The sequence below is a fragment of the Salmo salar genome, chromosome ssa15 (assembly GCF_905237065.1).
Source record: "Salmo salar chromosome ssa15, Ssal_v3.1, whole genome shotgun sequence".
Classification (NCBI taxonomy): domain Eukaryota; kingdom Metazoa; phylum Chordata; class Actinopteri; order Salmoniformes; family Salmonidae; genus Salmo; species Salmo salar.
This window is the reverse complement of record NC_059456.1, coordinates 105,601,829-105,621,203: the sequence shown is the minus strand read 5'-3', so window position 1 is coordinate 105,621,203 and position 19,375 is coordinate 105,601,829.

The following is a 19,375-nucleotide window of genomic DNA, read 5'->3' as shown; positions in this document are numbered from 1 at the left end:
CCACCCGGCACAGCCAGAAGAGGACTGGCCACCCCTCGTAGCCTGGTTCCTCTCTAGGTTTCTTCCTAGGTTTGGCCTTTCTAGGGAGTTTTTCCTAGCCACCGTGCTTCTACACCTGAATTGCTTGCTGTTTGGGGTTTTAGGCTGGGTTTCTGTACAGCACTTTGAGATATCAGCTGATGTAAGAAGGGCTATATAAATACATTTGATTTGAGTTAGAGGTTAGAGGTTAGAGGTTAGTGGTTCTAGGTTAGTGGTTAGAGGTTAGTGGTTAGTCGTTAGAAGTTATAGGTTAGTGGTTAGAGGTTAGAGGTTAGTGGTTAGAGGTTAGTGGTTATAGGTTAGTGCCTCAACCGATAACAGAGCCATTCCTGTCAAGTTGTTTCTGGTGGCTGTGAGTGGTAAATTTACAACCCTCATCCACACAACCCTGCCGAAGGCCCTCACAGTGTGTGTGTGTGTGTGTGTGTGTGTGTGTGTGTGTGTGTGTGTGTGTGTGTGTGTGTGTGTGTGCGCTTCTGGTGGCGGTAAGAGGAGGTGTGACAACCTTTCCTCCCCCCATCCAATCTTGTAGAATGCTGGTCCTTTAGAGAAATGGTTGACTACCCCTCCAAACAGTAAATATTTCTGTTTGTAGCCCCACACAAACGCATCTGGTTCTACCTGGTTTAACTAGTCAAAATATTAGCTAACTAGTTAATTAGTCTGAGGCTACACCTAAATTGTGTACTGTTGAAAAACTGTACATTTCATTTCTCAGAGGGTTTCTCCCAAATTCCCATGTTTTTCCAGAGTTCTAGGTTGGAAGATTGCCCGGAATTGTGAGGGAATAAGAAGGACAACCTGGAATTCACCGAAAAATAATTCTGGAAAACCTAGGGAATTTGGGGAATTACGTTTTACAAGCGTAGTTTGTTCTGACTAATCTTCCCTTCTGAACAGACTGGTAAGAATCACTGTTTTACTGTGGACTAAGTGTTCGGGGCTAGATATATGGTTTGAGATCCAGGGTTGACTTATAGAGGAAGTCAGCAACTCCATCTAACACTATGATGTGCATCCCAAATGGCACCCTATTCTCTAGTACACTACCCTATAGGCCCTGGTCAAAGATAGTGCATGAAGGGAATGTTGTTGAGGATGTTATTTATTGTGTATTTTTTTTCTCCCTCCCTTCTCCCGCCCAAGGGTAGAGCCAGTCAGGGCCCCTGCATCAACACAATGCTCGCCATGGCAACGAGGCTGAGCGTACTGGATATGTCCACTCTCATTTACTTTGTTTATTTTTACTCTGCTATAGTGGGGTCTGCCGTAGTGGGGTCTGCCGTAGTGGGGTCTGCCGTAGTGGGGTTTGCCGTAGTGGGTTTGTTATTGCTGTGTGTAGGTGGGTTAATGCTTTTTCACCATTCAATTTCCTCCATGTCTAATAAGGTGACTGTAAACACCCCCAAAATATTATAGTATACGATACTATGGTAAAAATACTGTAAATACTGTAGTATTATTATTTTTACTCATTCAAGGGTTTCTTTATTTATCCTATTTTCTGCTTTGTAGAATAATAGTGAAGATATCAAAACTATGAAATCACACATATGGAATCATGTAGTAACAAAAAAAAGTGTTAAACAAAAATATATTTTAGATTCGCCAAAGTAGCCACCCTTTGCCTTGATGACAGCTTTGCACACTCTTGGCATTCTCTCAACCAGTTTCACATGGAATGCTTTTCCAACAGTCTTGAAGGAGTTCCCACATACAGTATGCTGAGCACTTGTTGGCTGCTTTTCCTCTTCACTCACTACAGTGAATACTAAAGTGTTTTTGTAGACTTTAAAAAGTATTCACTGTAGTGTTTTTGCAGACTTTTTCTGAAGTATTCAATACAGTGTTTTGTGGACTAGGAAGTAGGATAACTGTAGGATGTTGCGTGATGGAAGCTATATAAAAAAAATGAGCCTCCTCACAGGGCACTGTGGCAACTCAACGTCTATTCTAAGTTGGTTCAAAGTAATTTAATTGAAATGACGTGGAAACAATGTTCATCCAATCAGTGGGTCAGCGATAAATGGGTAGTTTAAAAGAAAGTGCACTCAGACTGATGCCATCACCTTGCCCACGCAACGGTGCCTGTTTTGAGGGCTGTGTGTGTGTGTGTGTGTGTGTGTGGGACTGATGTCGTCACCTGTAGCCCACGTTGCCAGTTCTGAGAGCAGTGTGGGGGTGTCGCCATAGAAACCATTGAATGGTAACTAGCAGAACGCCTCCACCACCCAGCATGTAACCTGATAGAAGCAGATCATGTGACGTAGAACTATTCAACTATATTCCTACGGCAGATCTTTCAAGTTATTGCAGGAGGGCTAGGCATTTTTTTTCGACATGAGATTATTCTAGCAAAGACACAGCGTATACGATTCACAAACGTTTTAACCAACTCATCTGTAAAATCAAATCAAATTGTATTTGTCACGTACCTTGTAAAACAACAGGTGTAAACTAACAGTGAAATGCTGATTTAGGGGTCCTTTTCCAACAATGCAGAGTGAAAGATTAGAAAAATGGAAATAGTGACAAGGAATAAACACTAAATTAATAATGAATAACAATAATGAGTAAAAAATAACATGACTATCTACAGGGAGTACCAGTACCGACTCGATGTGCAGGAGTACGAGGTAAGTGAGGTTGTAATGTATACTATGTACGGCTGAGTTACAGTTTATAAGGTAATCAGTCGATTGGAAAAAAATGAATTAGGCCCTAATCTGTGGATTTCACATCACTGGGAATACAGATATGAATCTGTTGGTCACAGATACCTTTAAAAAAAAGATAGGGGTCTCGATCCGAACACCAGTAAGTACAGTTGAAGTCAGAAGTTTACATACATTTAGGTTGGATTCATTAAAACTCGTTTTTCAACCACTCCACAAATTTGTTGTTAACAAACTATAGTTTTGGCAAGTCAGTTAGGACATCTACTTCGTGCATGACACAAGTCATTTTTTCAACAACTGTTTACAGACAGATTATTTCACTGTATCACAATTCCAGTGGTCAGAAGTTTACATACACTAAGTTGACTGTGCCTTTAAACAGCTAGGAAAATTCAAGAAAATTATGTCATGGCTTTAGAAGCTTCTGATAGGGTAATTTACATCATTTGAGTCAATTGGAGGTGTACCTGTGGATGTATTTCAAGGCCTACCTTCAAACTCAGTGTTTGACCATGCGAAAATCAAAAGAAATCAGCCAAGACCTCAGAAAAAAATTGTAGACCTCAAAGTCTGGTTCATTCTTGGGAGCAATTTCAAAATGCCTGAAGGTACTACGTGCATCTGTACAAACAATAGTATGGAAGTATAAACACCATGGAACAACACAGCCGGCATACCGCTCAGGAAGGAGACGCGTTCTGTCTCCTAGAGATGAACATACTTTGGTGTGAAAAGTGTGAATCAATCCCAGAACAACAGCAAAGGATCTTGTGAAGATGCTGGAGGTTTTGAACAAATACATTTATTCAAAATGAAGAAGCAAGAGAGAAATTGAGAGAGTGTCATTTTTTTTTTCACTTTCAGTTTCACTTACTTAGCTAGCAAATGCAGCTAGCAAGTTTAGTTACTCAAACACCAGGCTCAAAAAGAGGGATGCTATGTTAGCTAGCTGGCTATGGACCTCTTCCAAGTCAAGGTAAGTTTTTGATTTAATTAATGTATTGCCACTGGGGCCGCCGGTCTAACTGCTTACTGACTATACAACTGTAACATTATTATTATATGATTGTAGCGGGTTTACTAAAGTGTTAGTTATATTAGCTATGTTGACTAGGATGTTACTTTAGTCAATATGGTGACAATGATGCAGGCTGTGTGTGTAACGATTGCAGTAGTGGGTGTGGAGTCAGGCGCAGGAAACAGGAGTAGTTGCTAACGGGCTTTTAAATTGCACCGTAAAAGAAAAGTACACCCACGAAAACACAACTGGGTTTGATCCAACAAACACAAGGATCCAATAACACGTACCACTGCATAAACAACAGTCGACAACAGAAAGTAAGCCCGCACACAGAACAGGTGGGGAAACGGGCTTAAATACTCAACTAAACACTAATCATACACAGGTGCAAACAATCAAGACAAAACCAACAGAAAAGGGAAAAAGGGATCGGTGGCAGCTAGTAGGCCGGTGACGACGACCGCCGAGCGCCACCCGAACAGGGAGAGGAGTCACCCTCGGCAGGAGTCGTGACAGTGTGTAGCGGTTTGGCTTGGAAAGTTTTTTTTTGCCTGGCCACATACAGCTGAAGTGTTGTGCAATGAAGTCCACAAACGAAGGGAAAAGGTGAGAGGAGGAGAGTGCACAGATGTGAGAAGGAATACAACGTGGCTGCTATGAAAGTGAACTGTGTTTACGTGTAATCAGGGGTGTATTCATTCTTCCGATTCTGTTGAAAAACGTTTCTTAAACGGAAGTAAAAGGAACAAAACGGGGATAAACATATCTGAATTTGTCCAATAGAAACTATTGTTTACAACTTCTGGACTAATGATTACACCCTATATCAGCTAGATTCAAACAAAGGTGTGGAAGGTGGTATTGAATGTCACTGTCTGTCATTGTGTCACTGTCTGTCACCTCAAATTGGTCTCCTGACCTGTGTGAACCTACGTTGTAAACTTTCATTCATAGGCTAGGTTGTAGCAACCTCATGATGGGTACAGGGACAACATTAGAGTATCATCTAGTAGCCTAAACCTGTCAATGTTACATTGAGCTGGCTGAATGGAATTTGAATGAGAGTCATCCAATATGCTGTTATAGAAATGTGTCCTCCTTAAACGGCACCGATGAACACCGGTGTGTGTATATATGTGTGTGGAGTTGTCACTGACCAACACTGGCGTATGTACATTTGAAGTTTACATACACCTTAACCAAATGCATTTAAACTATGGTTTTCACAATTCCTGACATTTAATCCTAGTAAAAATTCCCTGTCTTAGGTCAGTTAGGATCACCACTTTATTTTAAGAATATGAAATGTCAGAATAATAGTAGAGAGAATAATTTACTTAAGCTTTTATTTCTTTCATCACATTCCTAGTGGGTCAGAAGTTTGCATACACTCAATTAGTATTCGGTATCATTGACTTTAAATTGTTTAACTTGGGTCAAACGTTTTGGGTAGCCTTCCAAAAGCTTCCCACAATAAGTTAGGTGAATTTTGGCCCATTCCTCTAGACAGAGCTGGTGTAACTGAGTCAGGTTTGTAGGCCTCCTTGCTTTCACACGGTTTTTCAGTTCTGCCCACAAATTTCTATGGGATTGAGGTCAGGGCTTTGTGATGGCCACTCCAATACCTTGACTGTGTTGTCCTTAAGCCATAACTTTGGAAGTATGCTTGGGGCCACTGTCCATTTGGAAGACCCATTTGCGACCAAGCTTTAACTTCCTGACTGATGTCTTGAGATGTTGCTTCAATATATACAAATAATCCTTTATGAGACCATCTATTTTGTGAAGTGCACCAGTCCCTCCTGCAGCAAAGTACCCCACAACATGATGCTGCCACCACCGTGCTTCACGGATGGGACGGTGTTCTTCGACTTGCAAGCCTCCCCCTTTTTCCTTCAAACATAACGATGGTCATTATGGCCAAACAGTTCTATTTTTGTTTCATCAGACCAGAGGATATTTCTCCAAAAAGTACGATCTTTGTTCCCATGTGCAGTTGCAAACCTTAGTCTGGCTTTTTTATGGCGGTTTTGGAGCAGTGGCTTCTTCCTTGATGAGCGGCCTTTCAGGTTATGTCGATATTGGACTCGTTTTACTGTGGATATAGATACTTTTGTACCTGTTTCCTCCAGCATCTTCACAAGGTCCTTTGCTGTTGTTCTGGGATTGAGTTGCAGTTTTCGCACCAACGTACGTTCATCTCTAGGAGACAGAACGCGTCTCCTTCCTGAGCGGTATTACGGCTGCGTGGTCCCATGGTGTTTATACTTGCATACTGTTGTTTGTACAGTTGAACGTGGTACCTTCAGGCGTTTGGAAATTGCTCCCAAGGATGAACCAGACGTGTGTAGATCTACAATTGTTTTTCTGAGGTCTTTGCTGATTTCTTTTTATTTTCATATGATGTCAAGCAAAGAGGCACTGAGTTTGAAGGTAGACATCAAATGATGTCAATTAGCCTATCAGAAGCTTCTAAAGCCATGACATAATTTTCTTGAATTTTCCTAGCTGTTTAAAGGCACAGTCAACTTAGTGTATGTAAACTTCTGACCCACAGGAATTGTGATACAGTGAATTATAAGTGAAATAATCTGTCTGTAAACAATTGTTGGAAAAATTACTTGTGTTATGCACAAAGTAGATGTCCTAACCGACTTGCCAAAACTATAGTTTGTTCATTAACAAGACATTTGTGGAGTGGTTGAAAAGGGAGTTTTAATGACTCCAACCTAAGTGTATGTAAACTACAGTACCATTCAAAAGTTGAGTTTTTGAAAGGAAATCACATTTTGTCAATTAAAATAACATTAAATTGATCAGAAATACAGTGTAGACATTGTTAATGTTGTAAATGACTATTGTAGCTGGAAACTGAAGATTTTTAATGGAATATCTACATAGGCGTACAGAGGCCCATTATCAGCAACCATCAGTCCTGTGTTCCAATGGCACGTTGTGTTAGCTAATCCAAGTTGATCATTATAAAAGGCTAATTGATCATTAGAAAACCCTTTTGCAATTATGTTAGCACTGCTGAAAACTGTTGTTCTGATTAAAGAAGCAACAACTGGCTTTCTTTAGACTAGTTGAGTATCTGGACCATCAGCATTTGTGGGTTCGATTACAGGCTCAAAATGGCCAGAAACAAAGACCTTCTTCTGAAACGCATTAGTCTCTTGTTCTGTGAATTGAAGGGTATTCCATGCAAGAAATTGCCAAGAAACTGAAGATCTCATTCAACGCTGTGTACTACTCCCTTCACAGAACAGTGCAAACTGGCTCTAACCAGAATATAAAGAGGAGTGGGAGGCCCCGGTGCACAACTGAGCAAGAGGACAAGTACATTAGAATGTCTAGTTTGAAAAACAGTTGCCTCACAAGTCCTCAATTGGCAGCTTCATTAAATAGTACCTGCAAAACCCCAGTCTTAACGTCAACAGTGAAGAGGCAACTCCGGGATGCTGGCCTTCTAGGCAGAGTTGCAAAGAAAAAGCAATATCTCAGACTGGCCAATAAAAAGAAAATATTAAGACGGGCAAAAGAACACAGACACTGGACAGAGGAACTCTTTTGCCGAACTCTGCACCCCGGAGTCGCCTCTTCACTGTTGCCGTTGAGACTGGTGTTTTGCAGGTACTATTTAATGAAGGGTAGAGTCCAATGTGTGGGGTAGAGTTCAGTGTATTGGTAATAAAGAATGGGGGCAAATCTAGCGGAGGCAGTCAGATGCCAGTGTCTTTACACGGTAGCACTATGACTGGAAATAGAGAGGGGGAAAGGGTAGTTTTGCAATTAGTCTGTAAGAGCTTCCTGGCAGACATGATTGTTTCTGGCTGAAAACAACTTCTGATCAATATTTCTCTCAAGCACAGAAACCAGCCTTTCGACAGCAGCAGCCTCAACCTTGACTTTAAACTCACCAGATAAAACCTCAGAACCCAGCATGTCACCTGATGACTACTTAATGAACTCGCAACCTGTTCAGGGAACAGAACCGAAAAATAACGAAATTATTCGAGGAACAGAATCAGAAATGAAAGCAATCTACAGTGCATTCGGAAAGTATTCAGAAACCTTGACTTTTTTCCACATTATTACGTTACATTATTCTAAAATGGATTAAATAAATATTTTTCCCTCTCAATCTACACAAAATACCCCATAATGGTCAAGTGAAAAAAGGTTTTTAGAAATGTTGGCAAATTTATCAAATAAAAAAAATGGATATACCTTATATACATAAGTATTCACACCTTTTGCTATGAGACTCGAAATTGAGATCAGGTGCATCCTGTTTCCATTGATCATCCTTGAGATGTTTTTACAACTTCATTGGAGTCCACCTGTGGTAAAATCAATTGATTGCACATGATTTTGAAAGGCACACACCTGTCTATTTAAGGTTCCACAGTTGACAGTGTCAGAGAAAAAACCAAGCCATGAGGTTGAAGGAATTGTCTGTAGAGCTCCATTACAGCATTGAAGGTCTCCAAGAACACAATGGCCTCCATCATTCTTAAATGGAAGAAGTTTGTAACCACCAAGACTCTTCCTAGAGCTGGCTGCTCTGCCAAACTGAGCAATCGGGGGAGAAGCACCTTGGTCAGGGAGGTAACCAAGAACCTGATGATCACTCTGACAGAGCTCCAGAGTTCCTCAGTCGAGATTGGAGTACCTTCCAGAAAGACAATCTTTTTACTCCACCAATCCGGCCTTTATGGTAGAGTGGCCAGACCGAAGTCACTCCTCAGTAAAAGGCTCTTGACAGCCCGCTAGGAGTTTGCCTAAAAGGCACCTAAAAATTCTCAAACAATGAGAAACAAGATTCTCTGGTCTGATGAAACCAAAATTAAACTATTTGGCCTGAATGCCAAGTGTCATGTCTGGAGGAATCCTGGCAACAATCCTGAAAACCTGCTCCAGAGCGCTCAGGACCTCAGACTGGGGTGAAGGTTCACCTTCCAACAGGACAATGACCCTAAGCACACAGCTAAGACAATGCAGGAGTGGCTTCTGGACAAGTCTCAGAATGTCCTTGAGTTGCCAAACCAAAGCCCGGACTTGAACCCAATCGAACATCTCTAGAAACCTGAAAATAGCTGTGCAGCGACGCTCCCCATCCAACCTGACAGAGGTTGAAAGGATCTGCAGAGAAGAACGGGAGAAACTCCCCAAATACAGGTGTGCCAGGCTTTTAGCATCATACCCAAGAAGACTTGAGGCTGTAATCACTGCCAAAGGTGCTTCAACAAAGTACTGAGTCAAGGTTCTGAATCCTAACATAAATGTGATATTTCAATATATATATATTTTTAAATATGAAAAAAAAATGTAAAAAAAATGTTTTTGGTTTGTCATTATGGGGTATTGTGTGTAGATTGATGAAAGGGAAAAAACATTAAAACATTCAATCCATTTTAGAATAGGGCTGTATAGTAACACAATGTGGAAAACGTCAAGGGGTTTGAAAGCCTTCCGAATGCACTGTTCTGGAACATAACTGTTTTTGTTTTTTTTAAACATGGGAACCAGTTAATTAAGTAATTTTATGATCCGTGCATTCCCCCCCCCAAAACGCAACAATCGCCTATGCAAAGCCCTCACTCTGTCACTCAGAAATGTATTCAAGCGTCTGTCTGCCAGCTGAAAATCTTTGCCACTGTGTGAATGTGTGGGCTACCTGCCCATCCACCCTACTGTTACTGTAGCCTACCTGCTCCATCTCAAGCTGCCCTATCATTTGTGAAGTAATTTCATGTCAAGCTTAATGTAAAAAAAATATTTAAAAATTCTGAAGTTTAAAAGAAACAGAAAGGAACGATATAAACCAGTACTTTTTTTGTTTCTAACCAGTTCAGAACTTTATTTTCAGAACAGTGGAACAGAACAAAGAAAAGAATAAACGGGTCTGTTCAGAACGAAACAAGTGGAAAATAATTTTGGTTCCAAGCTTCTTAACATTACGAGTCCTGATGCACCCGTGTGTCAATCTAACAGAAAACAATCAATAAAACAATCAATAAAACAAACAGTTAAAACAATCAAAATCCATAAATTATGCTAGATATAGCAGTTTGTTTTTGCATGGGCTGCATCTCAATCCACCTCATCCTCCTATGTCAGCCTTCTGCATCTACGGTGGAGGGTGGCTGAGCTACAGTGGTGTTTGTCAGACCATGAGACGTCCCGAAAATTGGTCATCTCAAGACAACGTTTGTAGTTTCCGAACGGTTTGGCAAAAACGAATATGGAAAGATGACTCTCATGAACACAATGGCGTTCTTCGTTTTACTCTACGACAGACACAAGTGTCACGGGACTCATCTGAAGGTAACCCATACAAAATAATGGAAGTATGGAGAAATATATAGATTTTAAACCTTAATCTGAAGGTAATTCATACAAATGAATTGAAGTATGGAGAACTTCTTAGGGCTCAAATCCTGTTAACGGAGTGAAAGTTCCAGTGAAAGTGCAGGGCGCCAAATTCAAACACCAGACATATCATAATTAAAATTCCTCAAACATACAATTATTATACACCATTCAAGATAAACTTCTTGACAATCCAACCACAGTGTCCAATTTCAAAAAGGCTTTACAGCGAAAGCACACGATATGATTAAGTTAGGTCAGCGCCTAGTCACAAAAAAAACATACAGCCATTTTCCAGCCAAAGAGAGGAGTCACAAAAAGCAGAAATAGAGAGAACATTAATCACTAACCTTTGATGATCTTCATCAGATGGCACTCATAGGACTTCATGTTACACAATATATGTATGTTTTGTTCTATAAAGTTCATATTTATATACAAAAATCTCAGTTTACATTGGCGCGTTATGTTCAGTAATGTTTGCCTCCAAAACATCCAGTGATTTTGCAGGGAGCCACATCAATTTACAGAAATACTCATCATAAATGTTGATATAAGATACAAGTGTTTTACATAGAATTAAAAATACACTTCTCCTTAATGCAACCGCTGTGTCAGATTTCAAAAAAGCTTTACGGGAAAAGCACACCATGCGATAATCGGAGTACAGCGCTCAGCCACCAAAACAAGCCATACAGATACCCGCCAGGTTGTGGAGTCAACAAAAGTCAGAAATAGCATTATAAATATTCACTTACCTTTGGTGATCTTCATTGGAATGCACTCCCAGGAATCCCAGTTCCACAATAAATGTTTGTTTTGTTTTTTTGTTTCGAAGTCCATATTTATGTCCAAATTCCTCCTTTTTGTTTGCGCGTTCAGTTCACTATTCCAAATACGACACTAAGTTCAAACGAAAAGTCAAAAAAGTTAATTTACAGTTCGTAGAAACATGTCAAATGATGTATAGAATCAATCTTTACGATGTTTTTATCATAAATCTTCAATAATATTCCAACCGGACAATTGATTTGTCTTTAGAAATGAAAGGGAACACAGTCATGGCCGCGCGCGTGATTTCGCTCAAGGCATTCTGCCAGACCCCTGATTCAAACAGCTCTTATTCTCTCCCCCTTCACAGTAGAAGCATGAAACAATGTTATAAAGACTGTTGACATCTAGTGGAAGCCTTAGGAAGTGCAATATGACCCCACAGACACTGTATATTGGATAGGCAATCACTTGAAAAACTACAAACCTCAGATTTCCCACTTCCTGGTTGGATTTTTTCTCAGGTTTTTGTATGCCATATGAGTTCTGTTATACTCACAGACATCATTCAAACAGTTTTAGAAACTTCTATCCAAATCCACTAATAATATGCATATCTTACCTTCTGGGCCTGAGTAGCAGGCAGTTTACTATGGGCACACTTTTCATCCGGACGTGAAAATAGCGCCCCCAAGCCATAAGAAGTTAATCTGAAGGTAACCCATACAAATTAATGGAAGTATGGAGATATATATATAGATTTTAAACCTTAATCTGAAGGTAATCCATACAAATTAATGGGAGTATGGAGCTAGTTTTGTGCCAACAAAATATCCTGATGTTTCTAATATTTCCAAGATATAGAACAGACACTTCAAATTCCTCAGAATGTATATAGTTTACTCTCTTTTTTTGTAATTTATGAATGGGTTATTCAATGCATTCCTATGGGCTATATTAGTAAATATTTTATCAAATAATTACATAAATGGGTCATAATAAAATTCTAGATCAAATGTGGGAGGGACAGAAGCTGTGGGAGGGACAGAAGCTGTGGGAGGGACAGATGCTTTGGGAGAGACAGATGCTTTGGGAGAGACAGATGCTGTGGGAGAGACAGATGCTGTGGGAGAGACAGATGCTGTGGGAGGGACAGATGCTTTGGGAGAGACAGATGCTGTGGGAGAGACAGATGCTGTGGGAGAGACAGATGCTGTGGGAGAGACAGATGCTGTGGGAGAGACAGATGCTGTGGGAGAGACAGAAGCTGTGGGAGAGACAGAAGCTGTGGGAGGACAGATGCTGTGGGAGGACAGAAGGACCTCTCATTCAGATTACAGTATTTTAAAATATTTTTTCACTTCAGTACAATATACAGAAAAGGTTAGTTGTGTAAACAGACTGTCTGCTGGTCTTTCCTGACATGTTTCTGGCTGAATGTTCATTATCGATCTTTCTCAAACAATTTTTTTCTCACAATCCATCTCCCAATACCACTACTATTTAGAAAATATATTCCCACCTAAAAACATAATTTCAGACTCAATATCAGAATATACAGGATGGATGAACATAGTAGAATATGAAAAAAAACACTCACGCTGCTTTTTCTGAAATACCAAATACTCTATTTATTAGAAAATAGCAATAGCAACAGGTCTGCAGGATATTACTTAGAGGCGTCTACAACAAGAAGCTGTTCAATAATCTTCAACGGTAGGTGATAACATACACTACATGATCAAAAGAATGTGGACACGTGGTCGTCAAACATCTCATATCAAAATCACGGGCATTTATATGGAGCTGGTCCCCCCTTTGCTGCTCTAAGAGCCTCCAATCTTTTGGGAAGGCTTTCCTCTAGATGTTGGAACATTGCTGTGGGGACTTGCTTCCACTAATGCCACAAGAGCATTAGTGGGGTCGGGCACTGATGTTGGGTGATTAGACTTGGCTCTGTCGGTGTTACAATTCATCGCAAAGGTTTTCGATGGGGTTGAAGTCAGTGCTCTGTGCAGGCCAGTCAAGTTCTTCCACACCGATCTCAAAAAACCATTTCCGCATGGACCTCGCTTCGTGCACGGGGGCATTGTCATGCTGAAACTGGAATGGGCCTTCACCAAACTGTTGCCAGAAAGTTGGAAGCACAGAATCATATATAATGTCATTGTATGCTGTAGCGTTAAGATTTCCCTTCACTGGAACCAAGGGGCCTAGCCCGAACAATAACAAAACAGACCATTATTCCTCCTCCACCAAACTGTACAGTTGACACTATGCATTCAAGCAGGTAGCGTTCTCCTGGCATCCGCCAAACCCAGATTCATCCGTCAGACTGCCAGATGGTGAAGCGTGATTCATCACTCACTCCATCACTCGCGTTTCCACTGCTCCAGAGTCCAATGGCGGCAAGCTTTACACCACTCCAGCCGATGCTTGGCATTGCACATGGTGATTATAAGAATATTTTTAAGATAAATACACAACGCAGAGTTTGGGTGGATGAGAGTACTAAACTAAATATAGTACTAATGGTCAATAGGGAATTGTCAGTGTAAATAGGAGTTGGGTTTCAGTTCAACAGCTGTTTAGAATATGTGGAATGTCACTAATGAACTCAGAGCTAAGTGTGCTACGTTCTGTATATTGATTCGGGAGCAGGACACTTGTTATTTGGCCATTGGCCCAGTGGTACTGCAAGGACTTCTGATTGGTCAACCCCAGGCTAGGGTGGGGGTTATAAATCCTGTTCCTTTGTTCAGTAGAGAAAAGCTGAGGACAGGGGAGACTGAAGATCTACCTCCAAGCATAACATCTTGATTTGTCCTTCTCAAATAAACCTATTTTTCTCCCCCTGATTTGTTTTGGAGTTTGTGTTATTGAAGAATAAAATAAATCAAGCTTTACACGACTCCAGCCGACGCTTTTCATTGCGCATGGTGATCTTAAGCTTGTGTTGTTGCTCGGCCATGGAAAACCATTTCATGAAGCTCCTGACGAATCATTCTTGTGCTGACATTGCTTCCAGTGACAGTTTGGAACTCAGTAGTGGGTGTCGCAACCAAGGACAGATGATTTCTACGCGCTATACGCTTTAGCACTCGGTAGTCCCATTCTGTGAGCTTGTGTGGCCTACCACTTTGCGGCTGAGCCGTTGTTGCTCCTGGATGGTTCTACTTCACAATAACAGCACTTTCAGTTTACCGGGGCGCTCTTCCGGGGTAGCTCTAGAAGGGCATACATTTGACGAACTGACTTGTTGGAAAGTTGGCATCCTATGACGGTGCCAAGTTTAAAATCAGACCATTCTACTGCCAATGTTTGTTTATGGAGATTGCATGGCTGTGTGCTCGATTTTATGCACCCATCAGCAATGAGTGTGGCTGAAATAGCTGAATCCACTCATTTGAAGGGGTGTCCACATACTGATGTATATAGTGTATGGATGTGTATATATATAAATAAACTTCTGACCCGCTTGGCATGTGATGAAAAAAATAAAAGCTGTAATAATATATATATATATATATATATATATAGCTGAAGTCAGAAGTTTAGCCAAATACAAATACATTTAAACTCAGTTTTTCACAATTCCTGACATTTAATCCTAGTAAAAATGCCCTGTCTTAGGTCAGTTAGGATCAACACTTTATTTAGGAATGTGAAATGTCAGAATAATAGTAGAGAGAATGATTCATTACAGCTTTTATTTCTTTCATCACATGACCAGCGGGTCAGAAGTTTACATACACTCAATTAGTATTTGGTAGCATTGCCTTTAAATTGTTTAACATGGGTCAAACGTTTTGGGTAGCCTTCCACAAGCTTCCCACAGTAAGTTGGGTGAATTTTGGCCCATTCCTCCTGACAGAGCTGGTGTAACTGAGTCAGGTTTGTAGGCCTCCTTGCTTGCACATGCTTTTTCAGTTCTGACCACAAATTTTCTATGGGATTGAGGTCAGGGCTTTGTGATGGCCACTCCAATACCTTGACTTTGTTGTCCTAAAGCCATTTTGCCACAACTTTGGAAGTATGCTTTGGGTCATTGTCCATTTGGAAGACCCATTTGCGACCAAGCGTTAACTTCCTGACTGATGTCTTGAGATGTTGCTTCAATATATCCATGTAATTTTCCTCCTCATGATGCCATCTTTGCTTAATACATAATATTTCTGCCATATTTTTCTATGACCGAAAATATCTTCTGGACATCAGAACAGAGATCACTAGCCTTGATTTAGAGGAAGATTTCTACAGCAAGAAGAAAGATGTGGATGTACTGCTAATTCCGGACCAGGCCCTAATCCCCGGGACTCAGAAGAGGAATAGACGGCGCAAGAGAGGCAAACGAGCGGGCTCCCTGACGAGACTACAGTCGTGGCCAAAAGTTTTGAGAATGACACAAATATTAATTTCCACAAAGTTTGCTGCTTCAGTGTCTTTAGATATTTTTGTCAGATGTTACTATGGAATACTGAAGTATAATTACAAGCATTTCATACGTTTCAAAGGCTTTTATTGACAATTACATGAAGTTGATGCAAAAAGTCAATATTTGCAGTGTTGACCCTTCTTTTTCAAGACCTCTGCAATCTGCCCTGGCATGCTGTCAATAAACTTCTGTGCCACATCCTGACTGATGGCAGCCCATTCTTGCACAATCAATGCTTGGAGTTTGTCAGAATTTGTGGGTTTTTGTTTGTCCACCCACCTCTTGAGGATTGACCACAAGTTCTCAATGGGATTAAGGTCTGGGGAGTTTCCTGGCCATAGACCCAAAATATCGATGTTTTGTTCCCCGAGCCTCTTAGTTATCACTTTTCCCTTATGGCAAGGTGCTCGATCATGCTGGAAAAGGCATTGTTCATCACCAAACTGTTCCTGGATGGTTGGGAGAAGTTGCTCTCGGAGGATGTGTTCGTACCATTCTTTATTCATGGCTGTGTTCTTAGGCAAAATTGTGAGTGACCCCACTCCCTTGGTTGAGAAGCAACCCCACACATGAATGGTCTCAGGATGCTTTACTGTTGGCATGACACAGGACTGATGGTAGCGCTCACCTTGTCTTCCCCAGACAAGCTTTTTTTTCGGATGCCCCAAACAATCGCAAAGGGGATTCATCAGAGAAAATTACTTTACCTCAGTCCTCAGCAGTCCAATCCCTGTACCTTTTGCAGAATATCAGTCTGTCCCTGATGTTTTTCCTGGAGAGAAGTGGCTTCTTTGCTGCCATTCTTAACACCAGGCCATCCTCCAAAAGTCTTCGCCTCACTGTGCATGCGGATGCACTCACACCTCCCTCCTGCCATTCCTGAGCAAGCTCTGTACTGGTGGTGCCCTGATCCCACAGCTGAATCAACTTTAGGAGACAGTCCTGGCACTTGCTGGACTTCCTTGGGTGCCCTGAAGCCTTCTTCACAACAATTGAACCGCTCTCCTTGAAGTTCTTGATGATCCGATAAATGGTTGATTTAGGTGCAATCTTACTGGCAACAATATCCTTGCCTGTGAAGCCCTTTTTGTGCAAAGCAACGATGATGGCACGTGTTTCCTTGCAGGTAACCATGGTTGACAGAAAAAGAACAATGATTCCAAGCACCACCCTCCTTTTGAAGCTTCCAGTCTGTTATTTGAACTCAATCAGTATGACAGAGTGATCTCCAGCCTTGTCTTCATCAACACACACCTGTGTTAACGAGAGAATCACTGACATGGTGTCAGCTGTGGCAGGGCTGAAATGCAGTGGAAATATTTTTTGGGATACAGTTCATTTCCATGGCAAATGGGGCAAATGGGGACTTTGCTATTAATTGCAATTCATCTGATCACGCTTCATAACATTCTGGAGTATATGCAAATTGCCATCATACAAACTGAGTCAGCAGACTTTAATATTTATATTAAATTAATATTTGTGTCATTCTCAACTTTTGGCCACGACTGTACGTTGGCGAGCAAATAAACCTCTATCCTCCATTCTATTGGCTCACTAGAGAACAAACTGGGCGAGCTCCGTTCGAGACTATCCTATCAACAGGATCTAAAGAGACGTATATTTTATGTTTCTCAGAGTCGTGGCTGAACAAGGACATGGATAATATATACTGAACAAAAATATAAAATGGAACATGTAAAGTGTTGGTCACATGTTTCATGAGCTGAAATAAAAGATCCCAGAAATGTTCCATATCTGCAAAAAGCTTATTTTTGTCATATTTTGAGCACATCCCTGTTAGTGAGTATTTCTCCTTTGCCAACATAATCCATCCACATGACATGTGTGGCATATCAAGAAGCTGATTAAACAGCATGATCATTACACAGGCTTGTACCTTGTGCTGGGGACAGTAAAAGGCCACTAAAATGTGCAGTTTTGTCACACAATGCCACAGATGTCTCAAGTTGAGGAAGCGTGCAAATTGGCATGCTGACCGCAGGAATGTCCACCAGAGCTGTTGCCAATGAATTGTAATGTTACATTTTTTTTTACCGTATGCAGTCTCCAACAACATTAAGTAATTCTGCATTATGTCCAATTCTTATTTAACCTGTCTCTTCCGCTTCATCTCCACTGATTGAAGTGGATTTAACAAGTGACATCAATAAGGGATCAGAGCGTTCACCTGGTCAGTCTACAGTATGTCATGGAAAGAGCAGGTGTTCATAACGTACTGTTGCTCAATTTTTGCACTGGGAAATATAGAAATACGTTTACCCTAAAATTCAAAGTTCATTTTACATAAAATTCAACTTCAGAATGTCTGTTGGTTCAGCTATATGCCCAAATGTTGAGCAAAAAAAATCTATCCTATTGCAGCTGGTTGCCTTACAATTGTACATTGAGTCAAGGCTATTTGGTTGAGCAAAGGGTTTTTCCTTTTTTTTTTTAACAGTGTGCCTGCCTGTCTGTGTAGCTGCTCTGTGTGTCTGGTCTGGCCACAGGCCCCATGGGGAGTGGTTGGTATTATCGAGATCCCAACCCTGACAGTGAAGAGACACCAGAGTGACCGTGAAAAGGGCAAAAGGAGTGACTCATGTTGAAAGCTGACCCTAAACCTTTGCGCACACGCACAGTAGAGGAAACACCAACCTTCAGACTTGGCTTTTCAAAAGAGCACTCTGAACCTCCAGCAAAAACATGTAGAGGAAAGACAACTAACAATATGTGACCAGTGCTGTTGGTAGGTCAACATAACCTTACTGTATGTACTGCTTGTGCAACCGCGAGAAGATGGCTTCTGATTAAGCAAGGGGATTCAGATGAGCGGGGCGGGCTTATGGCTAATGAATATTGGATGCAAGTGAGCAATTGGTAGTCACAGCTCTATGTCCATATATGGCTTTCCTTGTTAATAGGCCACGTTGGAATATGGCTGTTTGGGCCCATATATGGAGTTCCTGCTCCGGGCCACATGGCAATATGAAAAGACAATGCCCATATATGGAAGTTCCTGCTGTACATTAGATGTACAGTCTTCTGAAGCTTAAAGCTTACCTCCTGAAAACTGCGTTATAAACTATTAAGTCATGTTATTATCATCAAGTAGGTTTTAGGTTTTGCTAGCGCGCTTCTAGACGGGATGCTCCAAGAGTCGAGAGTTACTTTTTTTTTTTTTTAAACCCTTAACCATTCAGAATGAATGCAGGAGGAGCTGCAGCAGCAACCCAGGTGTCCAAATTCCTACATTGATAGTGCAGTTTGTTTACACGATTTTACAGCTAACTAGCTACTTTACATGCTGATATTGTCTTTGGTATAATTGTGTGTAGATACGTTTGCTAGCTAGTTACCTAGCTAGCTAGCCAGCCAGCCCCTAGAGAGAGCATTGTGGATTTTGTAGTCTACTTGAGCTGCAACAGATTTCCACAGCGATTTTCCATGTTGCTACCAACCTTCATTCTTAGCGTCAACAAAACTGGGCACGTTTTAGTGGTGAGCCGAAAGTAGCCGAAAGTCAATGAGTAGAGTTGGGAGAAGTATTTATACAATGTCAGCAAGTCGGACAACTTCTGCTGTTTCTTGAAAACGTGACAATGGCAGACAGGGCACTCACCTTTGTTATTGCCGCTGAAGTGGATACTATTGAAATTCCACTTCTTCTACAGGAATGTCACGTCCTGACCAGCAGAGGGAGCAATTGTATTAGTTTTGGTCAGGACGTGGCAGAGGTTTTTGTGTTATGTGTAGATTGGTTGTTGGACTCTCAATTGGAGGCAGGTGGTTCTAGTTGCCTCTGATTGGGAGTCCTATAAACAGGTGTGTGTTTTTCTTTGGGGTTGTGGGTAGTTGTTTTTGCACTGCATTTTGTGTGCCTGCAAAACTGTTCCTGTCGTGTTTATTGTTTTTTTTTCTGTGGATGCTTTACTTGTGTTTATTAAAAATATGAGTATCCACATTCCCGCTGCGCCTTGGTCCATTCCTGACGACAGACCTTACAAGGAAGATGAACATGATCAACATGATCTAAGGAATGATTATACTTAA